Genomic DNA, 6,633 nt, shown 5'->3' on the forward strand with positions numbered 1-6,633 from the left:
AATAAACCCCACTACTTATCATTCAGCAAATCCTTTCCTTTCTATCTCAAAAAGTCTCCTAAATTCATCTCTTTCACAATTTCTTTTTAAAACTAATTTGTGGGGCCCTCCCTGGTTGTGCAGCGGGTTAAAATGTGGCTCTGTGAAGCTAGTCGCACCACTGCAGCATAATCCCAGGCCAGAGAGATGATCCACATGGCACAGCTGACCTTTCCTGTCTTGCCCACTGTTCCCCTCAGCAGTGTACTTCGTCACTCTGCCTGTTCTGCTCCCCGCTTTGTCTCTGGTGAATCCTCTCACCCTCAGCACCTCTGGCCTAGACCCCAGTTCTTGTATGCATAAATAAATACCTCTTAAAAAATAAAATAATATCAATTTGTTATTTTGAACTGAGGCAATTTTGGGGTACCCCCCCATCAGGATATTTGACAATTTCTTTAAAAAGTTTTTTTTTTTCTCCATAAATACAGATGTTGCCAGTGGCTGTCTCCTGGTTTCTAGTCTAACCCTTTGCAATCCATCTTTTGCAAAGGTCAAAATTTATTTTTCAAAAAGAAGCAAAACAGAATCTTGTTTGTTTCCGTGGAAACTTTTTAAAAGGGATTTTCTACTAACTAGAAGAGAGAGAAACTTCCAATTTTCTGGATAGCACTAGACTTTGAAAGGCCCTGCATCACTCTGGGCCTTTCCAACCTCAGCTCCTTTCTTCCCCATCACTCTATGCTCCTGCTATACCAGATGAGCTAGTTCCCCAAAGTACTATGTTCTTTTCCTACTGGGAAAGTGCCTAAGTAAAGCCACTGACATTTGGCTATTGCTTTTACCATCCTCACTGCAGGCAGATTTGCCATCACACACACGGCATTGAGTGATTCATTTTCTGGACTAAGTCAAGAAGAAGTGCAGTCGGACTGTGGCTTAGTTAGGAAGGAAGCTTAGTTAGATGACTCAACTATCCAGCCAACTGCTGTATTATTTGGGAGCTCATACAATATTCCATAAAAATGTGTGTGTGTGTATATACATATATATAACATCTAACTTAAATGGAACAGGTAACAGTGCTATTTAAGTATGTCCGCATTGTAATATTGCCTACATTTGAATTTCATGTAAATGGCAGAGACATTACACATTTTTTTTCTTCAGGCTCCACTCCTTCATTATTATATATATGTGTAAAACTAATCTATGCTGCATATAGCATAAGTTTACCTCTCTTTGCTGCAAAACATGCCATTGTAAGATTATTACACTTTAGTTAGCTATTTTACTAAATCTATACTGTTGCTTTTCAGTTTTGGCTATTATGGAAAATGCTTTTAAGAACATTCTTAAAACATTCTTGATGTCATTGGGGAACATACAGACTCATTTTTTTTTTGGTATAAATTTAGGAGAATTGCTGTGTCTTGGTTAAGCACACGTTATGCTTCAATAACTATTGCAGATAACTGTATTGCAGATACAAATACGCTGTATCTGAATTGCTCAGGCTTTATTTCCTGTACAAAATTCTGTGTGCTTTGCCATAATTGTCCACATTTCCTGTCTGGAGGCCTAGCAGATTCAGGCATATCACAGTCTTCAGTGTGAGCCACTGCACACCTAGCTGATATACCAGGTAGCCACTGGAGGCAATTGCCTGGAACACTTTGTTCTTCTCACTTGTTTGTCAGGAGGGGTAAACTTGATTACTTCCCACTGAAGCCCAGAAAGTATAAAGCAATAGGCAGGAGAAATGCCAGTAAGTAAGAGCACTTCAGGAGGCAGTTAATTTCTTTTGTAGTTGGACACACTCTCTGGTCTAGTGCCTACCTCTAAAGGAGAAAAACCAGGGAAGGGGCCTGAGAAGATATGGTGTGGGCCAGGAAGGAAATTTGTGTTTTCAGAGAGAAAATTGAAATGGATCTGGCCCATCTCCAAACACTTCAGGATTTGGGCCATGGGGCATAGTGAGGTACTTGTGTGTCAGGATTACTGTTCCAGTGTAGGCTAAGGGCTTGCACATCTAAAGAATATGGTATGAGGCAAAAACATTTTGTTTTAATAACTGAAAAGACAGTGAGTTATGGGTGAGGACAGATGGTATAGGGGGTCTTTTTACCCAGTAAAAGGATTAACAGAGCAGAATTGAAAACATTTACTGGAAAAATAAAACATTTCTATGTTTATCCTCAAGTTGTTGAGACTGTTCAGTCAACTTGGCTATATCATCTGACAGAAGTCGTTTGGCTAATGTCACCCTACACCACAAGGATTGCTCCTGCATCTGTGTTGGCTCTTTCTCTATTCCAAAACTCAGTGCAGGGCCTGGGACAGAGCAGATGCTAATTCAGTATTTGCTGAATGGGTATCATGATTGATTTGTTTTCTTTAATTACCACATTTTTGTGTTCTAACTAAAAAACCATGTACTCCTCAGGATAATTAAACTTTCTGAAGGCAATCATCCATGAAAGTATAATTCTATATTATTCAATTTGCAGCATCTTTTGACAAATCCAGCTCTGCATTCAAAGAAGTAAAAGTTACAGAAATTCTGTTTTTTAATTGCAAACTAGTATTGGTCAATCTATAACTTTAACTTATTTCCTGAATTGAGAAAAAACAGAAAAATGGTTAGCAAATTTAAAAAAAAAATTATTTTTCATCTACAAGTGTTTTTCCAAATTGGCTTACTTTGCAATGGGGAGCTAATTGGGTTATTAAGGGTTGCTGATTGCTTCTCAAAGTTTGAACTTACATGGCATTTTTGTTCCATTGAGAAAGATTTTTTTCCAAGAAAATTAAATTATTAATTGCATCAATAATAGTGGATTTCAGTTAGTCCTAGAATGGGCCAGGGTGAAACTATTATCCATTTGAGTTCAATGTGACTGACTGAATTTGTTTAGTAGAAAAACTGTTTGGAACATTTAATTACTAAGAAACTAATAGAAATTTATTGTACCATGATTTTACTTAAATAGTAATTCTATGGCATGGGGTTAAGTATGTTGTTATGGCAAGATTTGTAACAAAACATTTATATTCATTTTTTTAAATAATCTATTGAGAGAAACACTAGACTAAAAGTTCAACATTTCTCTTTATTTTAATAGAATTTTATTTTAAAAAGCAATATAGGCACAGCTTTCTCATATATTCTTTTTTTTTTTAAAAAAAGGATTTATTCATTTATTTATGCTAGAATAACTGGGGCATAGGCCAGAGGAGCTTCAGAGGTGGGGGAGGGGTGAGAGGATCTCCAGAGACAGCTGGGAGCAGAACACGCAGATCTACTGACATACACTGCTGAGGGGCAGGGAGGGCAAGACAGGAGAGGTCTGCTGGGCCATTTGTGCGTCACCTCCCTGGCCAGGTGCAGCTCAGTGTATAGGAGTGATGGTGATGATAGCACTATGCCACTATGCCGGCCAGATTTCCTACACTCAACTTTCCCTATTGTTAAAATAGTGCATTTAGGGGCCCTCCCCGGTGGTGCAGCACTAAGAGGCTTAAGCCACTTCTGCATGAGTTCGATCCCCGCCTGTCCCGGAGAAGATCCACATGGCGTGGCAGACCCCTCCTGACCCGCCCGCTGCTCCCCTCAGCAGTGTACTTCATTGATCTGCCTGTTGTGCTCCCCACTCTGTCTCTGGTGGCTCCTCCCACCCTCCCCATGTCTGGCCTGTCCCCCAGTTCTGTATGAATAAATAAACCTTAAAAATAAAAGTGCCATTCTCGGCCCTCCCAGGTGGCGCAGCGGGTTAAAGCACAGCACTGAGAAACTAAAGCCACTTCCGCATGAGTTCGAACCCCGCCTGCCCTGGAGGTGACCACATGGCGAGCCAGACCTCTCCTGACCCGCCCGCTGCTCCCCTCAGCAGTGTACTTCATTGATCTGCCTGTTGTGCTCTGTCTCTGGTGAATCCTCTCACCCTCCGCATCTCTGGCCTGTACCCCAGTTCTGTACAAATAAATAAATAAATCTTTAAAAAAAAAAGTGCCATTCTCACTGGGGTAAGGTGGTATCTTAAAAAAAAATAGTGAATTTTTGGGGTATATTTATTTAATGAACCAATATTGGTAAATTATTATTAACTTAAAATTTCCATAATTTTTTCACATTTTCTTTTTTAACATAATGCCTCTTTTCTGTTCCAGGATCCCATTTAGGATATCACATTATGTTTACTTGTTTAATGACCCACTGTGGCTTTGATAATTCCTGAAACTTTTTTTTTTTTATGACCTTGACACTTTTGAGGAGGAGTCTTCAGAATTTTGTAAAATGAAACTCTTTCAGATTTTTTGACAATCATGACTGGACTGGAATTGTTGGGTTTTGGAGGAAAAAGGTCAAAGAGGTAAAGAGCCATTCTCAGCAATTCATGTCAATGGTGAGTACTATCATGGCTTATCTTTGGCCTGGTACGTGAAGACACAAATGTTCACACACAGATTAATTGTCTTTCTCCCCAATTGTTGTTTTGGGGAACAGGCTCTTCTATTTTTGGTCTCTAATAATTGGGAAAGGAAAAAAACTCTCTTTAGACCTTTCAACTCTTAGCTTTGTGATAACTGAGCTTATTATGAATCCTTTTCTTCATGAATCCTAAAAGTCTCAGTAGAACTTGCCACTAAACATCTCCTTGTCTTTGCTTTTTCGAAATTATTATAATTTTGTCAAGTAATCAGCATAAATTTATCAGAATAGTTTATATTTTTCTTACTAAACCTTTGAAATTCAGTGTATATTTTATACTTATAATACATCTTATTGCAGATGCTCAATTTTCAATGGTTAAAGTGAAATAGCTTAGCTAAAACAAAAACATGTGCTTCAACACATGTTTTGTTTTTTACATGTCAATGAATCAAATAAAATGAAAAAAAAAATTAGTTCCTCAGTTAAAAAAAAAAATAGTTCCTCAGTGACGCTAGACATTTTTCAAGTACTCAGTAGTCAAAGGTAGCTAGTAGCCACCATAATAGATAGTGCAGCCATTGATGAAGATACAGAACTCTTTTAACTTATGGGTGAAAGTTCATGAAGGTGGCATCTACCACCTCTGTAAACCAGAAATCAAGAATCCTGATGGAGAGTTAGAGAAAAACCTGTTGGTTTGTGACAGTGTCCTGATGCAGTTCAGTGGTTAACTCTGTAATAGAACAAATTAGCACTGTGATTGTGAGGTTGCTCTGGTACTTCTGTGCAGTCCAGGACCAGGAGAAATCCCACATGGCTACATTTTATTTCTTGAGAGTTCTTTTCATTAAATTATGTTTTTTTTTCTTTTACTGAGGCATCTTTGGTTTATAACACTATATATACTGTCCCTCTCCGTCTCTCTCTCTCTCTCACACACACACTAGAACAGCACTAAACTGTAAAAATGATGAAATGTAAAATACCATGAATGAAACTAGAGGTGTAGATATATACCTCTTTAAGTGTATGTTACCACATCACATCCACCAGCAAAGCACCCATAATTTGCCATAGTCTGTTGGGTCTCATTCCTCCCCATTCTTCCTCTTCAACCCTCAACCTCAGGTAGCCTCAATTTCTACAGATTTTAAGGGCTTGTTTTGGTTTAGTTTTTATCTGTTCCTTTGCTTTGTTTCTTTTTATCCAACATATGAGTGAAATCATCCAGTATTTGTCTTTCTCCTTCTGATTTAATTTCTCTTATCATAATCCCCTCTAGTTTCATCCATGGTATTTTACATTTCATCATTTTTACAATTTAGTGCTGTTCTAGTGTGTGTGTGTGAGAGAGAGAGAGACAGAGAGACAAAGATAGAGAGAAGAGACAGAGAGAGAGAGAGAGAGAGAAACCCTCTTAAACCACTCAACTGTCCTTGAGTATTTAGGCATTGCAGTAACTTGGCTATTGCATATAATATTGCAGTGAACACAGGCATTCATATAGCCCTTCAAATTGTTGTTTTGTATTCTGTGAGTAGATACTTAGAAATGGAATTGCTGGATTATAATGAATTATATATTCTTAATATTTTATGAAATCTCCAAACTGTTTTCTCTAGGGACTACAGTAGACTATATTTCTAGCAACAGAATACAACATTTTTTCCTTCTACACCATTGCCAATATTTTTATTTGTTTAAGTCTTTTTTGATATGGCTCAACATCATGGGTCTGAGGTGATACCTAATAGCAGTTTTGATTTTGGGAATTGCAATTCCTAAATAAATGATGGGTATATTTCCATGTGCCCATTGGCAATGAGTATGTCTTCTGTGGAGAAATGTTTATTTAGTTCTTCTGCCCATTTTTTGGTTGTGTTATTTGCTTTCCTGTTGAGCTCTACAAGTTCTTTGTAGATGATAAATATTAGCCCCTTCAGATGTATTATGTACACATACTTTCTCCCATTCTGTAGGGTCCTATCATTTGAATTATGGTTGCTTTTGCTGTGCAGCTGGTTTTTAATTTGATGAAGTTGAATCTGGGAGCTGGGCATTATTAGTGAAGGTTTGGTCAAGAGAGTAAATGAATCTATGATAAAGTCGTAACAGAATTGGCCCTCCCTGGTGGCGCAGCAGGTTAAAGCACTGCACTGAGAAGCTTAAGCCACTTCCACATGAGTTCGATTCCTGCCTGCCCCGGAGGAGATCCACAT

This window comes from Condylura cristata, unplaced genomic scaffold (genome assembly GCF_000260355.1).
Source record: "Condylura cristata isolate star-nosed mole 26May11 unplaced genomic scaffold, ConCri1.0 scaffold00012, whole genome shotgun sequence".
Taxonomy (NCBI): Eukaryota; Metazoa; Chordata; class Mammalia; order Eulipotyphla; family Talpidae; genus Condylura; species Condylura cristata.